At 41.7% G+C, this 19,460-nt stretch overlaps 1 protein-coding gene across 1 annotated transcript in view; it reads right to left on the bottom strand.

Annotated features, from left to right (window-relative positions):
• ADARB2 (adenosine deaminase RNA specific B2 (inactive)) overlaps positions 1-19,460 on the bottom strand; it is a 1,587,200-nt gene that overhangs the window by 141,395 nt on the left and 1,426,345 nt on the right. The window lies entirely within an intron of this gene.

The following is a 19,460-nucleotide window of genomic DNA, read 5'->3' on the forward strand; positions in this document are numbered from 1 at the left end:
CTTTAAATTAAAGGCATTTAACAAGTTATATAAATAAACTATATCACTGATCTAAGAGTTTTTCAGGACAAGCCCTCCCTTGAGCAAAACAATTATATATATATATATATATATATATATATATATATATATATATATATATATATATATATATATATATATATATATATATATATATATATATATATAATGTCTAGATGACTGTTATTTCTCCAGTCCATTGGAAAGCACTCCCCCAGTCTTTCAATGTTGATTCAGGAAACCAGTTTTCAAAAGGTAGTCTTTATTCAATAAAATCGCGCAGCTCGTACAATCCACTAACATCGTGGTTCTCCCAGAAGATACGGCCCTCGCATAGCAGAGTTAACGTTTCGTGGTTTCCTCACTACTTGATCACAACAGGTGATCCATATTACCAAACAGTTAAAATACCTTGTGAGGTACGGTTTAAGACAAAGAAAGAGGACTGATTCTGCCGTGTGGTTAGCTGTCAGCCATATCTGAATGGGCAAATCCCAAACATAAAGAAGGGACTAGTTATTTACATTTGCTTGTATTAAGCCAAAAGTCCACCATCTTTCACTGTGAAACCTTTGCTTCAACCATATTAGTAACTTGTCAGTGTATTACCGAATTGTCATGTATTATGCATATTGTTCTTGAAATGCTACGCTGTGCAGGCTTGAGTAAGCAACATTCTGATATATTCAATATCATTCTCATTTGTATATATCATAGCTGACAGTGGCATATGGAACTGACATGTTTTTGGCTTATTAGGCAGAGTAAAGTGCATAGTGCAAATCCAGTAAAGTGCATAGTGCATTGAAAGTGCAACATAATCACTTGCTTCCAGACATTCCTATTTCAATACCTTAAAGTGCACAGTGCCTCAGTTATTCCTATGTCCATACAATAAGGTGTCTAGTGCTAGCAGCCGTAGAAGAATCCCACAAACATATGCTAGTAGGTAACCACTGGGTTACAACTACCCATTATCTGCATCATATATACAGAGAATCCATTGCTATTCTAATGGATGTAATAATAACTGCCTGAAACAGTAAAAATAAATATAAAACAGAGTATTTACACTGTAAAATCACGGCTGACATATTTTATTGACTTATTAAAATTCATAAGAAAGAACAAAAGAAGAAAAAATTCATCTGTAACCATACTTCCTCATAGTTGCCTATTATCACTGTACATTATAGAATTCACCCAAAATACTTAAAATCACCATAAGTGTAGCACTATAAAAAATCAACCCTGAAGCAGGGTTGTACAAACATCAAGGTTAGCACCATATTTTGTACCCTAACAAAGACCAGAAAAAGCTCTGACCGAACATACCCTAAAGGAACTGATGTACCAACACAAGGGGGGTTATAAATGCAAAAGTCACAGTATACACATACAATATACAAGTTGCTCAATAAATCAAGATACGCTAAGAACATTCTTAATGCATAGATTCAATTGAGACGTTAACCCAAGAAGGTATACATTTCTTTGTCTATATTGTGCCCTCTTGGGTATTTGCTCTCAAAGTCCAAGATGCAACATGTCTCTTTTTGGCACAGTTTCTTTTCCCTATCTCCGACTCTTGGATTGTGTTCGATTTTATGGATGCCAAAGAATTGAAAGCCATCCAGACAGTCTGAGAAATGTTTCACCATTGGATAGTTCGGATCCCGATTAACAATGGCCCTCACATGCTGCTGATTTTCTCTGTAATCATGATTGTGCCACCTAAAATCGGGTTTGTATAGTTAGTACAATTCTTGGCATATTTACATATGTTGCATCTTGTACACTTTCGAAAGCCTGGTCTTTGTTTAGTCAGCCATGTTTCATGCCCAGGCATCGAGTCTTGTGCAAGAAAACTTTGAACCAAAGTGTCTTTGAGAGAACAGTTACATCTGAGACTGATTTCTGGATATGTTTATATATATATATGTGTATATGTTATATGGCAGCGATAGTCGCTGTATAGTTAAGGTGAGTCAGAGACCAATAGGAACCCCTCAAAATTCTATTCTTAATACCCTTAGATTCGAGTAACGGATTTGGCCGGAATTTCAAAAGTGAATAAAAGTCTGCACCCCCCCACCCCAGACTGCAATGTTTGGTAAAGATTCGTTAAAAAATAAAAAAGTTATTAAGCGTCAAATTATTATTTATTTTCTTCAAATGTGTGGTCTACTTGACATTCATTTTCCCTTAGACAAAAAAGGTCAATTTATGCCAAAGCGCACAGCCTAAACCGCTGGACAAATTTGTAACAGGTCCAAAACAACTTGGGCACGAAGCGTTGATTCACAATCCTTTTGTACTTTGGGGTTATTCAAGCAGTGGTTATTTTAAAATTTGATGGTGAAGGGGCACCCCCTTCACCATCAAATTTTAAAATAACCACTCAATCAATTTTAAATAACCGTGCAAGATATAACTATAGTTTTTCTGGGGACGGGGGCACCCCCCGTCCCCAGAACAACTGTAGTTATATCTCGCATGGTGCATTGCAGGATCATGGTTTTCAGAAATTAAACGACCAGCATCTTGTTTTTCTTTCAATGCGAGAGATGTTTGCGGCTATAGCCGAGGTTATGGGAAAATGAAATGCAGTAAAAAGCTATTTGTAGTTCAAAAAACATACAAATGACATCAGGGTAGAGATGGGGGGATGGCCAGAGGCCATTTGCTGAAATTTGAGAGTTGGAGGGGGGCATAAAGAGTTAGTTTGCAGAATAAAGCTTTCCGTCGCCTCGGCTATAGCCGCGAATAAGCAATATCTCGATGCAAACAGCATCACAGAAGCAGCGTGTGTTCTGGGGTGAAAGGGAGAGGGCAGAGGAGGTGAGGAGGCCATCTGGGGAGTGTGTGAAGCTGGCACAGGTGAAGGGGCAATTGGTGAGGGCCTGGGGGGGGCAGTGAAGCATTTTTGTCTGCCGTTTTGACGATATTTGCAGCTATAGTCGAGGCTACAAAAGACTACAGATAGTAGCGGGTATGTGTAGTTCGGTATGCGTGGCTATATAGTTTGGGGTGTCAGAGTTTTATATTTTTTTGAAAGTTCTTTGTTTAGGTATACTCTTGTCGGGGTATACTCTTGTCAGGGTGAACACCCCTGGCCATGGCCATAGTAGGTATTAGAGAGTCTTTTTTTATTTTGGATGTATGTTTTCAGACTTTTGAGCATGTGACACTTTGGAGAGAAATAGAAGAAAATAGTTTAAAAAAATGGATATGAAAATAAGGAATTGTAGTGTAGTTTTAGCTGTACAATAGAATGTATTTTAGGGTGTGTATTTTCAATTATGGTTTTCTATTGTGTGGCTGTGGAATGTTAGCCAACCTAGTTTATTGTTACATATTTTTATTATTTTTCAGTTGTTTCATATAAGTACATGAGTATTGTTTTTCTGTACTGATTATTCAATTTGTATAGTAGTATAAAAGTTAAAGTCAGTCACCTTCGCAACTAAATTTTGTAACCGCAGCTATGATAAAAGTCAGTGAAAATAAACATGTTTTTTTGTTATTATTCGTTGGTATTTGTGTATTTATATATGATAAGTAGTCGTTAAAAGGACTGTTTGGGGGAACACAGAGTGTTGAACCTTAGCACAACAGGAATACTGTTTTGATGTTATCAGGGAACACTGCATGTCCTTCATCGGTTAGGTGTAATCCGTCATACCTATAGAAATTGGCCATGTAGAACTGTATGTTGTTGTTCAAAATCCATAAATGGCTGTGGTCTCTCATGAATGCTGAAACTGCTATATTAACATTTCTCCAGGATTTCTTAATTTTACCATTAAATGTGTTGGTCCATATCCATTTTGGTCTCTGAGTTAGATTTGAAAAGATGAAGATGGTGTGAGGAAATGGTTCTATTAGTTGTTCTATGTCTTGTTTCATAATTACAGTAAGGGACACCCCTCACACATTATCCAAATCATTGCCTCCACAATGAATCAGTATGACATCTGGGTGCCCTGTACTTCTCAGACTAAACAATTTTGGAAAAACGTGGAACCAACAGCCAACTGTGTCCAATCAGACACACAGTTTTGAAGGCAGCCATGATATCTTCAGTATTTGTCTGTTTCCAGGAACACAATTCCTACTTTGAATTTCTAGTAGTTTGTGTCAGTAGGGTATGTATAATGTGTGTGTTTTGTACTTTCTAATTGGCGGATGGTGCTATTGTTAGTATTTGCGGCTAACAAACGGTTGTCCAGCGTGCAGCATTGCTAGTTGCGGGTAGACACCTCCACCATTGCAGCCGCGGCTATATAAGAGCAAGTGACACGGCGTGTGTTTGTGGACGTGTGGTAGTCGCGGCTATCCAAAATTTTGGGTTGGCAGGCATGTTATATGCATTTAGTGTTTTGGGGGATAAGAGACTAGGGGAGTGGCAGAGGATTATGAGGAGCGGAGGGGGCTGGTAGGCATGTTGGGGACAGTTTTGGGAGTTTGGTGTAGTGGAAATGCAATTTTGAATTCGAAGTGTTTGCGGATAGCCGCGGCTATCAACAGACGTCTAAGAGGGGCTCTTGTATAGCTGTGTCTATAAAAAAGCACATACCTAGGCTCGTCAATTCTACTTTGTGTTTCATTCATTGTGGCGGAGCCGCAGTATATTTAAAGCAGTGTCTATAAATATACATTTTCTGTGCAATAATCATATTTGTATGTGGATGATACAGTATAGATTTCTATTTGTGTATGTTATTTCATGTACTTAGTTGTTCACTTATCTCATTTGAAGGTTTGGATGCCAATTTAGTTTGATTTGGGGCTTGCAGAAAAATGTACATGTACCCGCGGCTAGAAGTGAGCTTTGTAGCCGCTTTCAGTATCCACGGCTACGTTTGATGCTCAGCAGGGTTTGTATGTGTTCTGGTGTTTCTAATTGGGTAGTGTTAAATTTGTTAATGTGTACTTCATTGTGATAGGTTGCAGTGAACATGTCGTTCATTTGATTCGTTTTCTTATAATATAGTCCTATTTTTGTGGTTTTTGTGGTTTTGATTTTGGAAAGCATGAAACTCCCCTATTTGTCTACTTTTCTCATGTTGACTGCAGAACTCAGACTGTGCATTTCATGTTACCTGTGATCAAATATGATTGGCATTAATCAGTTGTTGGTGATTGTTGTGTTGAAAGTTTGATTTGATAATATTTTCATAATGGGGTTCTGTGGTTTTCTTTGTTTTTTACAGTATTTGTTAACAATTAAGTGCTGCTGTATATGGAGACAATGGGTGGGAATAATTATTGAAAGTTGTTTATTAGGAAAGAAATTGAATTTTAGTGAGGTGCATGACATAAAATCATGAAGTATGCTTGATGTTTTCAAAATACAAGATTTATCACAGAGCAGTAGAAATGTGATTTTATCTACAATGTTTTTTTAATCACTTATGGTGTGTGTTAAAGTGATTTTTGGGATGATATACAAATGTGTTTGTTTTTAAAAGATTTTTTTTTGTTGCTGTTGTGATATTTAGTGCCCATTTTTAAAGGTTCTGACTACTGTGAGGGCTTCAATAAAGACTTGGGGGCAGTACCAGATGCAGGAATGCCCTCTTGGCTTTGGGCTTATTGCTATGCAAACTCCTGTTATGTAAAATGCAGCATGTATTAGGAAATGCTATTTTAGTACAGAAATTAGAGGTTGTAAAATATTGGGATGGTTTATTTTTGTTTTAATGTTCATGTTGCTGTACTGTTATTTGCTACAGAAATACTGGCAGCTGTCAAGGGCAGTTTACTGGGCACACAGTTCCGGACAGTTCTGTGATGTACAAGAACATCTTAGATGTTCAGGGGCATCTATGCTTATTTGTGTATTACAGGGTTGGAGAAAAGTAGTTTTTGGATGGCTTACACCTTTGGCGCCACTCTATGAAACTGCTTGAAATTCAGGAATTTCATTCTAGACCTGATTCTGAATGGTATTGCAAAGTGGGGTACTGTTATGTCAAGAAGGAACAAAATTAGACGTGAGGTCCCAAAATATTGTAAAGGCTTATAAATGTGGTGCCATTCGACAAATCTGCAGAAAAGGTTGCAAAAAGATTTTAAAACTAGATATAAATGTTTTTGCAAAGTTGGGTGGGATTTTGTGAAGAGCAGGCAAAATTAGAGCAGGGTTTCAACATTTTAAAATGGTTTATAGCTTTTTTGCTGTTTGACGAATGTGGACAAACGTCTTCAGAAAGATTATAGACCTAACCTTGAATGTTTGTGCAAAGTCTGAATTGATTTTGTAAAGTGGGGGCTAAGTAATATGACTATTGTATGGATGTACATTTTGACAGTTTTGAAAAAATGAAACATGGGCAGATTTCCAGCAAAGTCGTGAAAGGAGCATTGGCAAGGACCTGAAAACATGATAATTTTTTGACAAGTGTCATAATGTAGGTACACAAAATAGTAATATACCTGTGGTGATTGGGGTATAACCTGTGGCCATGGGCAGTGGCCAGATTGTCTAGTTCATGGCATAAGGTCATGACCTGGACAATCTGGATAATGGCCATGACCACGAGGGATGACCAATGGGGTTAAAGTGACCATGTGCACCAGGGACTGGCTATGTGTTAAGGTTTTTTGAAATTGGGATAGGTTTGAAAGGGAAAAACAAATGTGCTTGTGGGTACAGGTTGAAATACTGGATGGGATTGCAGCAAATATGTACGAGGAGGGTCAGCAAGAACTGGAAAACATGGTTTTGCAAATGTCCTGTGTTGTTTCTTTTATGTATAAATAGTAAGTACACAACACAGTGATATAACTCTGTTGAATGGGCAATGGGCGTGGGTGTTATCAAGGAGAAATGTGTACTGTAATTTGCTTATTGTGGCACGAGGCATGGTGGAAGCGGTAGACTTGAATGGGAAAACATATTTAGCTTGTGGTTACAGCCCGATTTGGTGGACTAGATTACAACAAACTTGTGCAACACACATTAGCAAGGACCTGCAGGCATGTTTTTGGAAATATGTGTTGTGTTTTAGTTTTCCAGTGTATAAGAATGCAAGCAGAAAAACTAGTGATATACATTTGGTGTCTGGGTAGTGGGCCTGTCCTTCAGCAAACGCAAATGTGTACTCTGATTTGCTTGTTGGGGAATGTGGCATGGCTGATACCTATGCTCCATGGATTTGGAGACTTGCCATGGCTGCAAACCATGAGCACTGGCCTTTGGTTACATTATTATGGTGCACTGCTGATAACAACAGACATAAATATGTGTTTCGAAAAATATGTTGCTTAAAGGAGCTTTATAGTTCTTTCATGTATGTGAAGAGTGGCCCATCTAATGTTCTGTTTTAAAGCTTGGGAACATTAATTATGATCAATTATGTGGTGCAAGTTTCCTGAAATGATGTGGATGATGCGTATTGGAAATTGCATGAGCACCAAAAAAAAGAAAATGCTTGGGACTCATGTGTTATGTGTATGGAAATTGGCTGTGCGTCGAATAGGGGATTCCCCCAGTGCGATGCCACCAATACTTAATGAACCACTGATTTTGACAATAGTGTCTACTTTACATGTTCCAGTTTTTCCGTCTGGTACTGTCTAAGTGCACTGAACAATAGAAATCCTCTCTTTCAAAAATGGCCTACATATTTGAAACATCTAAACCAAGAATAAATGACACCCTAAAAAGAGCACAATCTCCTAAAACTGCACGTCACTCTTATGTATATGTAAAATGAGACTAACAATAATATTTTAAGGAAGAATAATTTGTCACCAAACGCATATAGATTGTCTGTCTACTATAAATTGTTTATACAACCAACACAATTATTTCTAAAGTGTATTATATCTTCAATTGTTTCAAAATATTTGAAATATTTTCAAACAGGTGAAAAGGTTATTGTAGTACGACAAAGAACCAAAGAAGATGCACTACAACAACTACTCACAAAACTAATCATGGATTAGTTAAAACAATTAAAATGACAATGTTGGAAAAGAAGTACAATCAATTAAAATGCATATTGATCATTTAAAAGAAATTATGGACAGTCAAAATCACATTGAGTTAGAAAACATGAAGATGTGGCTTTTTTAATGTTCTGTCACAAAAATTGCAAACATGAATTAAGATTAATTATCTGGTGCAAGTGCCCTGGGATGATGTGCATTGGAAATTGGAGGAGGTGGTCTGGCCCATACTGGGCTGCAGTCTTTTTTTTCTTATATGTGGTCTTATATTTTTACTGTAGCTGTGAGCTGTGGTTATTAGAAATTCTACAGCGGTGGCGTCATTTTATGTGGCAATGTCTTTTTATAGTTGTCATTTTTGTTATTTTATATTTTCGTCACCAGTAGGACATTTGAATATGTCTAACATTCTGAAAGAAAACACTAAGACATGGCTCTTGTAATGTTCTGTCAGAAAGATTGGGAAAATTAATTATAATAAATAATGTGTTGCAAAGCTCCTGGAATGGTGTGTATTGGAAATTGCATGAGATGGTCTGGACCATACTGGGCTGCAGTGTTTTTTGGCTTTTATGTGGTCTTATATCTTTACTGTAGCTGTGAGAGGTGGTTGTGCATAATCAATCTCCACCCATTAAAGATGCTGCTTGCAAAGATGCTGCTTGCAACAACACTCTATTTGAAGAGTTATTAGAAATGTTGGAGAGGTTCATAGAGGCTGTTTCATTTTTTGGGGCATTGTCTAGCTGCATCTATGGACAGTGCAATCGCACGTTCTGATCTATTGATGCGGCCATATCATGGCATCCGTGCATACAAAACCATCCAATCGCCGGGCTCTGAATTCTGTAGGTGTGAATAATCACCACAACCACAAAAAAAGAAGTTTACATTTATCATTGCTTTCTGTACTTGCTAATGAAAGAAGTTTTGAGTAACTGCAAGTACTTTTGGCACTATACCATTATAATTGTTTATTGTTTTAACACACTTTTCCACTAATACTAGTTTTCTTTGTTTTGTGATCTAGACCACGCTATTTGAAGAGTTATTAGAAATGGTAGAGAGGTTCAGAGAGGCGGTTTCATTTTTTGTGACATTGGGCCTCATTACGACCCAGGCGGCCATGGAATGAACGGTGCCAGTAAGGGACAGGCCCCCTATTATGAGGTCTGCAGTGGGACCCGCTAAGGAACGCCTGGTCAGACCAGGCGTCCTTAGCAGGACCCGCTAGCAGACCAGGATGCTAACAACGGGCCCGTCATTTTAATGGGCCCATTGTTAGCATCCTTCCCATTCCCATTGAGCCCTATAGGGGATGTACCGGGTCTGGGTCCCGCAAAAGGGATTTACTGGGCCTTCCAAGGTCGGAATGGCCCAGTAAGTCCCCTTTTGCGGGACCGGGACCTGGGACCCGGTATGGGGGTAGCCAAGCGGCATGGCTACCTCCATACTCATAATGAGGCCCATTGTCTGTTTTTGTTGTTTTATATTTTTGTCACCAGTTGGACATTTGAATATATCTAATATTGTGCAAAAAAACAGTATGACTTAGCCATTCTAATATTCCCTTTTTTTATGTTTTGAGGTATTGTCTTTTGTATTGTTTTACATATTCATTCCCGGTTGGACATTTCAACATGTCCGATCATGAGAGTACCAGCAGTGATGATGTTATCATTTGGTTTCTGAATTAATTGCCACTGAGGAAGAAGGCAACTCCGATGAATAGCACTGCTGAGAGTTGGCACTTCTTTAAAGTAAAACAAAACACTGTTCCATGAAAGAGACAGAAGAGGTACTTTGCGCATTATGCTACAAAGCTCTATGTCGTGGGACTTCAAATGTTCCATCTCAAAGCTAGGGGACATTAATCATGATTAGTCATTTGGGGCGAGTCAACTTGAATGATTTGTGTGAAGCATTTTGGAAACTGGACAATATGGCCTGGCCCATACTGGGCTGCAGTCTTTTTTTAACTTATATGCGCTCTTGTATCTTACTGTAGCTGCGAGCTGTGATTGTGCATAATGAACATGCACCTATTAAAGATGCTGCTAGCAACAGCTAGAGCTTTCATACATTTGCAGCATTAGCACACTGTATTTGAAAAGTTATTAGAAATTCTAGAGAGGTGGCTTAATTTTTGGTGCCATTGGGCCTCATTACGGGGTGGGCGGAATGGGTTTAACGGCACCGGTAATGGTGCCAGTGCCGGTAAACCCATTCTGCCCTGTTATGAAGTTCCCTTGCGGGACCCGCTCAGAATGTCTGGCCAGACCAGACATCCTTTGTGGGTCCCGCAAGGGGACCAGGGAGCTAATAACGGGCCCGTTATTAATGGGCCCGTTATTAGCTCCATTCCCATTCCCATTGAGCCCTATGGAGGCTCAAATGGGAATGGGGATTGGTTTTTTGAATGAGGAATTTCCGGGTCCTCCAAGGTTGGAATGACCCGGTAATTCCTCATTCAAGGAACCCGGACCCGGACACGATTTTGGAGGCAGCCATGGTGCTAATTGCACCATGGCTGCCTCCAAACTCATAATGTGGCCCATTGTCTTTTCAGAGTTGTCATTTTTGTTATATTAGATTTTCGTCACCAGTTAGACATTTGAATAGGTATAACATTGCTTGTGAAAACACTAAAACGTGGCCCTTCTAATGTTTTGTACGAAAGCTTGGGAACATCAATCATAATAAACAATGTGGTGCAAGTCTCCTGCGATGATGTGGATGATGTGTATTGGAAATTGCAGGAGGTGTTCTGGCCCATACTGGAGGGCAGTCTTTTTTGGCTTATATGTGGTGTTTTATCTTTACTGTAGCTGTGAGCAGTGGTTGTGCTGAATCAATCCCCACTCCCAATAAAAGTTTCAGCCAGCAACAGGCATAGTCTTCAAACACTGACAGCACTGGAACATCCTTTTTGAAGAGTTCTTAGAAATGCTACAGAAGTTCAGAGAGGAAGCTTTTCATGAAGTGTTTACAGATGTGGTGCTCCTATGTCCAGTAGTAGTACTTGGATGAGTGAGAGGCCTTTCTAGGATCTATTCTTTCTGATGCAATGCATCTGTCAGAAGTTTTCATCCACTTTATTCTGGGTACTAAACGTGTATTTATTTGGTTGAAGACACAGCAGCATTTCAGAACTGAGAAAAGACAAGAAAAAGATGTGGGATGAAGCTTGGGAACATCAATTATGATAAAGCATGTGGTACAAGTCTCTTGGGATGATGTGTATTGGGAATTGCATGGAAGGTCTGGACTATACTGGGCTGCAGTCTTTTTTGGCTTATATGTGGTTTGATATATTTATTGTAGCTGTGAGCAGTGGTTGTGCAGACTCAACCTCCACCCATTAAAGGTGCTGTTAGCAACAGCCAGAGTATTCAAACACTGGCAGCACTGGAGCACTCTCTTTGAAGAGTTATTAGAAATAGTAGGGACGTTCAGAGAGGGGGCTTTTCATGAACTGTCTACAGATGTGCTGTATATCCATCAGTACCACTTGGATGAGTGAGAGGCCTTCGCAGGATCTTTTCTTTCTTATGAAATTTATCTGCCGGAAATCTTCATCTACTTGATCCTGGGGTACTAATAATGTTTTTATTCTGTTGAAGACTCTGCAGCATTTCAGAACTGAAAAATGAAAAAAACAACCTGGGATATGAAGCTTGGGAACATCAATTATGATACATTATTTGGTGCAAATCATCTGGAATGACTAGATGATGTGTATTGGATATTGCATGAGATGGTCTGGACCATATTGGCCTGCAGTCTTTTTTGGCTTATGTGTGGTTTTATATCTTTACTGTAGCTGTGAGCTGTGGTTGTGTCTAATCAACTTCCACCCATTAAAGGTGCTGCTAGCAATAGCCAGAGTTTTTAAACACTGGTAGCACTGGAACCCTCTATTTGAAGAGTTATTAGAAATTGTAGAGAGGTTCATGAGGTGGCTTCATTTTTTGTGGCATTCTCTAGCTGTGTCTAGGTCCGTGTCAGGTTTTGATCTATTGACGTGGCCATATCATGACATCCGTGTGTATGAAACCCTTCAATCTGCAGGCATCGAAGTCTGTTGCTACGAATAATCATCACAACCAGAAAAAAAGAAGTTTACATTTATCATTGCTTTCTGTACTTGCTAATGAAAGGGTTTTTCAGTAAGTGCAAGCACTTTTGGCACTATACCCCTAAACTTATTTATTGTTTTTACTCACTTTTCCCCTAATACTATTATTCTTTTTTTTGTGTGATCAGGAGCACTCTATTTGAAGAGTTATTAGAAATGGTAAAGAGGTTCAGGGAGGCGGCTTGATTGTTTTGAGTTGTAATTTCCGTTATTTTAAATTTTTGTCACCAGTTTGACATTTGACTATGTCCAATATTGTGCAAAAAACCAGTAAGACGTAGCCCTTCTAATATTCCCCTTTTTATGTTTTGAGGCATGGGGACTCATTATGGGTCAAGCGGTAGCCCTGCCGGTGCTATCAGTGGGTTGCAGATGGACCTGTAAAAATTTACCAGCACCTGACTTCCTGGTGCCACCCGCTCATTACGAGTGCGGCGGCCGGGAAGTCAGGCACTGGTAAATGTGTTAATCCCCACTCCCAAAGAGTCCTAACAGTGCTGGTACTTCCATGAAGGGTTTGCCTACCATGACCCCTGCGCCCAGCATTGTCAGACGTGTCGGTCACAGCGGCTCCGGCAGGCAAACACATAGTATGTCAGTCCAGAAACAAGGGTGCCAGTGAGCTTACCCGCACCCTTGTTTACGCACTGGCAGACTTGTCATTAGGCCCATTGGGCCTCATTACGGGTCCGGCGGTAACCCTGCCAGTGCTTCCGGCGTGTAGCCACCAGACCCATAAATATTTACTGATGCTTGAATTCCCAGTGCCACCGGCTCATTATGAGTCAGGCGGCTGGGAAATCAGGCGCCGGTAGATTTGATAATCCCCACTCCCATAGGGTGCTTCCGTGATGGGTCTGCCTACCGTAGCCGCTGTGCCCGCAAGAGTCAGACCTGTCGGGCACATCACCTCTGGTAGGCAGACCTGTAATATGCCAGTCTGGAAACAATGGTGCCGGTGAGCTTACCAGCACCCTTGTTTCTGGACCGGCAGAGTCCTAATGAGGCCCATTGTCTTTTTCATGTTGTAATTTTTATTGTTTTACAGATTCCTTCCCGGTTGGACATTCCCACATGTCTGAACGCGAGAGTACCAGCAGTGACGATGTTATCATTTGGTTTCTGAATTCATTGGCACTGAGGAAGAAGACAACTCACATGAATAGCACTGTTGAGAGTTGGCGCATCTTTACAGTTAATAAACACTGTTCCTTGAAAGAGGCAGAGTAGGTACTTTGCACATTCTCCAACAAAGCTCTACGTCGTGGGACTTCAAATTTTCTGTCTCAAAGCTTGGGGACATTAATCATGATAAGTTCAAGTGAGCAATACTTTGCAACAAAACCTTTAAGGAAAAAACTTTAGTTGTAGGGAGGTTACGGTGAGAACTCAATGCAACAAAACCCTGGAAATTCAGCTAAAGCCACCTTAACTTCACGCCCTCTGTTGCACAGACTATGACCACAATGATGACATCACATATCGTATCACTGATGACATCGCTAATTACATGTTGTATGAGAACAATGATGACATTACAAATCATATCACTAATGCCATCACTGGTGACAACACTGATTGTATTGTATATTACATCAATAATGGAATTAGACATAATTTATAAGTTAGCTCATGAAAACTTTGATTACCTTAATAACAATTTAGGCCGTAGACTTGGCCATGACAAAGGCTGGGGGTCAGTGGCCAGCACCAAATGCCATAGCTAGTGGTCGGTTAGTGTTCAAAAATACCAATATGCATGATTAAAAGTCATGTCTAGTAACCTGTCACTGTTTTAAAACATGCAGCAGTCAACATTGAAAGCTGTAGTCAGTGGCCATGGCTAAAGGCCATAGCTTGTGTCTATTAATATGTCAGAATATACAGACGGTACAGCCAAAGGCTGTTGCCATTGGCTAGTATTGTGTTGAACACCATGGCTACTGGCTGGTTAGTGTATATAATATACAGTGAGCACAGTCGAAGGCTATAGCTAGTGTCTGGTCAGTGTATATAATATACAGTGGGCACACGCAAAGGCCATTGCTTATTGCATTTGTATATTTTATAGTTGTATATAAGTAGGAATTGGCTGATTGGATATTTAAAAACCAGGACACTAAGATTGCCACCATCGAAAAGACTGAAGCTCAAGTTATCAATGACGTCACTCAAAACACTGAAGCTGAAAGCAAACCTTGTCCTACACGTCTACCTAGGCATGCTGTGTATGTTGGTGTTTTTGCTTCTTTGAGATGCACTAGCTACCTTTTGAGGCACTTTGATGGGCCTGACCTGGCAACTTCTTTTAATGAACTTTAATGTACTGCAGTATTGGTACAGATAATAATAATTAAAAGAAAACAGTGTTCTCAGCTAAACTGCAACAATTTCTGGTAGGAACTGTAGATCATGAGTTGTGTCTTGCACACTGCAATATATTCTCCACAATATAGTAGTCCACTGTAGCATATTACAGAACGATCATATGTTATTTTTACTCTATAGTAAATAGATTCCACACTGCGATATTTGGACACACAGATAGTATGTATTGCAGTGTTCCACAGTTGTCGCAGCTAACTGAGATCATTCGCATTGGGACTCCTGCTACCGCTTTCCCACTCTCACTCTTGCTGGCCTCCCTTGGCCCTGCGCCCACAACCACCTGCGAGGCAAAAAACCTTGGGGTCTTCTTCGACTCCACTCTTTCCATATCCACTCACTTTTCGGACATCTCCAAAAAGTCCAATTACCAGCTACACCTCCTCAGGGGTACTCTTCCTTTTCTCACCTACCAGACAGTGACTCACTGTCTCCAGAGCCCTGGTTCTCTCAAGACTGGACTACTGCAACAGTGTCTTTCTCAACCTCTACGCCTCTGCTCTGCATTCTCTGCAACTCTGCAACTCATCCAGAACAGAAAAGCAAGACTTATCCTTGGTCTCAAGCCCAAGGACCACATCTCAACGGTGCTGAAATCCCTCCATTGACTCCCCGTGGCTGCAAGGATCAAGTTCAAGACCCTCTGCAATGTCCACAAGGCTTTCTGGGGCCTGGGAACTACCTATATGCAACGTAGCCTACCTAAATACTGTGCTTCCCAAGCCCTGCGCTCATCTACCTCCAACCTTCTGCGAGTGAGCCGGTTCTCCAAGCAGAGATTTGGAGGGCAATCTTTATCCTCTGCAGGAGCCTCCCTCTGGAATAACCTCCCTACCGCACTCCATCTTGAGCGTGATCTCCTTAAGTTCCAGAAACTCCTTAAGACATTCCTCTTCTCCTCTGCCTTCTCTCTCCCTCTTCCCTGCTAATCTTTCTCTCCACTCTATCTCCCTCCTTTCCCATGCAGCCTGCTGACTGGCTGCCTGGTGTACCTCAGAGTCTCACAGGTCACTGGCACCCTCACCAGTCCTCTCGCACTTTCCTCCTTGCTACTGCACTTGGTCAATGACCCATGAAAGTGACATCTCTCAGCACCTACCCCAGCTTCTGACTGACTGGAAGCACTTGGTCCCCTCCCGCACCTCACCCCCACTCACTGCACTTGTCCCCCTCTCCTCTCCTTCACCTGCCTGTGCACTTGCACAATCTGAATGCCTTGAAGATCATCTGTTTTTCCCTTGTCTCCCCTCCTTGCATGGTGGTGCCTCAATGCACTTGGAAAAACTGCAGAATCGCCGTCAGACTTATTTGCTGGTATCTACACCGTTAATTGTATTATATGCACTTGGTCCATGCACCCACTCTGCCCGTGCAGACGTTTATCGTTCAGAAATTCAAGGGCTCTGAATGACTGTTGTTTTTCCCCTTGTCCCCCCCGCCCTCACCCCTTGACTGCTTTGAAACACTTGCTTTGTATATAGGCGCTTTACAAATAAACAATACCATACCATACCAAGTGCATGAATTGCGTCTATAGTGCACTGCAATATATTTGGCAGTGTATGGTAGTGCACTGCAGACTATTGCAGAACTGTACAGTTGTTTGTAATAAATACAGTAGTTAATGGATTCCATACTACAGTTTTGCGCACACTATACTCAGGTTTTTGCAGTACTCGCACCAAACTACATCCAGATGAATAACTCATGTGCAACGCTCGACCCTGAGGAACAGAACAATGCCATGCAACACGAGTTTCAAATTGGTTGGACCGATAAAACCTTTCATCCTTCCAAGATTGGAAAATTGAGTATTACTAGTGAGTTTTACTAATGACACTAATTATTACAGCGCTTAAGAGCGGGTCTGCATGAAGCACGCTTTGAATCATCCGATTGTTATGACCTAAAGGTGGCATCTTTGGAGACAGTCTTGTCGTCTACCATTCCTGGTCACACGAATCTCTGAAAGAATCTGGCACCAGCCTCTTAAAGCGTTTAGATTTCGTGCAGATTGCCATGAAGACTATTTTTGTTGGGCTAGCCATACTTTTTAACTCACCACATGTCTGTGGATGCTTGAGTTTTACATTTCTCACAGTAAGGCATTGACATCACACTCGTAGGTAATAACTGACCGCAGACAGGACTTCTGTGTTTATGATTAATGCGGTCTTTGTCTAGTAATGTGTGTCATCAGAGGTGCAGGAAAGCCTCTGTCACTGCTTAAGCACACGCGTGAGTCTCCTGGCTGAGGCATGAGGCAGGCCACTCGTACATACGAACGAATCGTGTTCATATCAAAGCTTCTGTCAGAGATTGTCTGAAAAACAAGAAAAACATTGGCAAATTCCCTTCTCATGTGCAAATAGCAAGGAATGCACAGGTGCTCCTTAGCAAGTGTAAAAACAGTGCAGGCAATGTATCCACCGGCTGCGGTAGCACAATTTGGGGACGAGGCAAAGGGAGACTACACCTGGAGACCCATGTGGCCAATGACCGACCCAATCATCTCATGGAATATGTATATCAGGCGACAAACGCAGACACGTGAACCATACGTCAGAAGGCACTGCAATGTTTTTGTGGTCAGAAGTATAAAGGGCATGTACAGGCCCGTTTCTTGGCCCCGGTGAAGCGGGCGGCTGCCTGGGTGCAATTGCCCCCGGGGGGCTGAATTGCCCTTGGAGGGGACATTTTTCTCAGGGGTGTGATTGTCCTGGGGGACGTGATTGCACTGCAGCGAGTAGCGGCAGCAGGTGCTGCCTCTGCCTCTGCTGACCACCGTAACGTTACGTGAGTCAGAGAGGTTCTCTGACCCTGGACCATATTTTTTTAGGTTTTACGCCTTTGTCATCCAGCCATCCTGCAGGATCTCACCACGGAGGGTTGCAATTAGTGTTCTCCTTCCCAACTCCAATTGCTCTTTAGCCCGACGGGAGTGGTGCTATTTTTGGCTTGATGGCTCTTTTACGTGCATGGATCTTTCAAAAGGTAATAATGAAAGCTTAGAAGCCTTATCTTTGCTCAGAAACTGCAGCAAAGTCAGAGCAGTGTCTCTGCGTTTATGCTGCATCTGTTCCGGCCGTCCAAGGCTTTCCCTTCCTTTCCCATACCTGCCTACATTTGTAGAGGAGAAACCTGGGGAATGACGTCATGGATGCCACGCCCCCTTCTGGCAAGACTCCAGCCAACCCTTCCGCCGACATTTTTACCCTCCCCAAAGAAACGGCGTTATTGTGAGCGTCATAAATAAATAAAACAGAAGACACTCGATGAGACCACAGGTCTTGCATTGGTTGCATTCTGTGTTGACCGATACTGCAAATGATGCTGACAGCTGCGGTAAACTGTGAAGGGATCTCCCACGCAGTGTACTGCCTCTCCCTGACACCACAGTTGACCTGACTCTTTCACTGGCCATAGTTACATCTATCCCGTGCTCACAAGCACTCCCAGAGAGTGAGCAGATCAGAGTGCTTCTCATTTTTTCTATTGCTGGAATATCATATTTAGAACAAATTCTCGGCACTACTGGTCCCGCCCAGGCTTCCACCCGATTGGCTGCTGGCAGTGGTCTTTTGTAGCTAGGCATGGGCAGAGCCATAGTAATTCTGTGTCTGCGCGGGAAACCCGGATACTCCATACCCTTCCCCGAAGACCCCGAGAAGAGCGTTGAAACCCAGAGTCTCCAGGCTAAACCTGGAGGTTAGGCAGTTATAGGTTCATGCATTTTTTGTACAAACTTTCTAAGCGGGCACATTGCATGTTCTCAAGCTTGTGTTATCACTTCGGCATTAGGGTGGACATCCTCCTGTGATCGGCCACATCTACATCGATTGCTGTGGCCGCCTCCTCACCATGATCTTCTCTTTGTCTCGGGAGGATAGCTCAGGGGCAGCGTGCTCGCCTTGGAAGCAAGATGACATTGAGCAACACAGGTTTGATCCCCGGGTCGGTGCTTAGAAACCTCTAGGTATTAAGCATGTTATAAATAACCTATCGTATCCTGCCCTTACCCATTGCTGACTTGCAGAACAAACGACATTTCACTGTGATGCCTGTTCACCTGCAATGTTGCCTACTGAGATATTGATCCCCGATTTCAAATAATGATTCTTATTGGCCTCCTTTCAGATTACTACATCTGGAATCAAAAGTACCTAAAAACACATTTCCTCTGCCTGAACAATTAAGCCTCTCTGCAGCTGTGCACAGTACTAGTGCAGAGTAAAAGGGAGCACTGTTATACATCTTATCCTTTTAACTACACAAAGGAAGGGGATGTGGGTGAGCGTGTACACTATGAAAGGGGCACTGTGGAGTTTGCCCTTCCTCCAGCCTACGTTGAAAGATTCTGGTAAATCATCACACTGAGGACACTATAATAGATTGGGGATGGAGGGAGACTGTTGCTTGGGGCTTTAAGGGTGCTGGTCATAGGGGACTGGAAACAGGGATGTGGATGGTACATGGAGGGGGGGTGATAGAGGAAGCGATGATTCATAGTCTGGTGTTGGTAAGGGTCCGGGTGTCGTGACATGTCTGTGGTGCTGCACGCAGGCTGGTGATAGTGGCATGGTGATTTGAGGTTGTGTGGAAGTTGGGAATAGCGCTGGTAATGGGGTAAACCGAGGCTTGCTAAATTTGGCTGGTTTTGGCAGACATCGCATGCCTCCCTGGGTTCATTGCTCTGTGAACTAGTATAACAATAACACAGATTGTACTTATTTTGTAGGAGTCTCTGGTCAGCAACCTCCCCATGTCTGATTGGAAATCGATGTGGTTAGGCCAAACCTCCTTTGACTAAAATTGATAGAATTATAGCAAAACAGATTTGTTTTTCTCCATAAGTATCGAAAGTGGCTATACTGACTTCAGTCCCTTTGCGCTCCATGATATCTGCCCGGATAACTTGTAACCTCACCAATTCTGACGTTACACCCAGCCACCTCCA

The sequence above is a fragment of the Ambystoma mexicanum genome, chromosome 2q (assembly GCF_040938575.1).
Source record: "Ambystoma mexicanum isolate Mex_15411 chromosome 2q, UKY_AmexF1_1, whole genome shotgun sequence".
NCBI lineage: Eukaryota > Metazoa > Chordata > Amphibia > Caudata > Ambystomatidae > Ambystoma > Ambystoma mexicanum.